Below are 228 nucleotides of genomic sequence, written 5' to 3' on the forward strand. Positions count from 1 at the left end.
ATCACCATTGCAGATCAGATACTTTAGAGACAGCTTCTTTTAACCTTAGGTATGTCAGCCTCAAGTTATTCATCCATTCAACTTCAAGTTGAGGTTCAATGGACCAGGCTAATGGGCCTCCAACCCCAGATGTCAAATCAAACACAAAACATTATTTTAAACTATGTCAGCCATACATGTATATTGTCATTCCATCCTGAAGACATTCTGAAAACAGGTCAAAATTGT

General features: G+C 37.7%; 1 protein-coding gene across 1 annotated transcript in view; it reads left to right on the forward strand.

Moving 5' to 3' along the window:
* LOC109478421 (serine/threonine-protein phosphatase 6 regulatory ankyrin repeat subunit B-like) overlaps positions 1-228 on the forward strand; it is a 15,865-nt gene that overhangs the window by 2,169 nt on the left and 13,468 nt on the right. The gene's annotated exons all lie outside the window — the stretch shown is intronic.

The sequence above is a fragment of the Branchiostoma belcheri genome, unplaced genomic scaffold, assembly GCF_001625305.1.
Source record: "Branchiostoma belcheri isolate BF01 breed outbred unplaced genomic scaffold, Haploidv18h27 scaffold44, whole genome shotgun sequence".
Classification (NCBI taxonomy): Eukaryota; Metazoa; Chordata; class Leptocardii; order Amphioxiformes; family Branchiostomatidae; genus Branchiostoma; species Branchiostoma belcheri.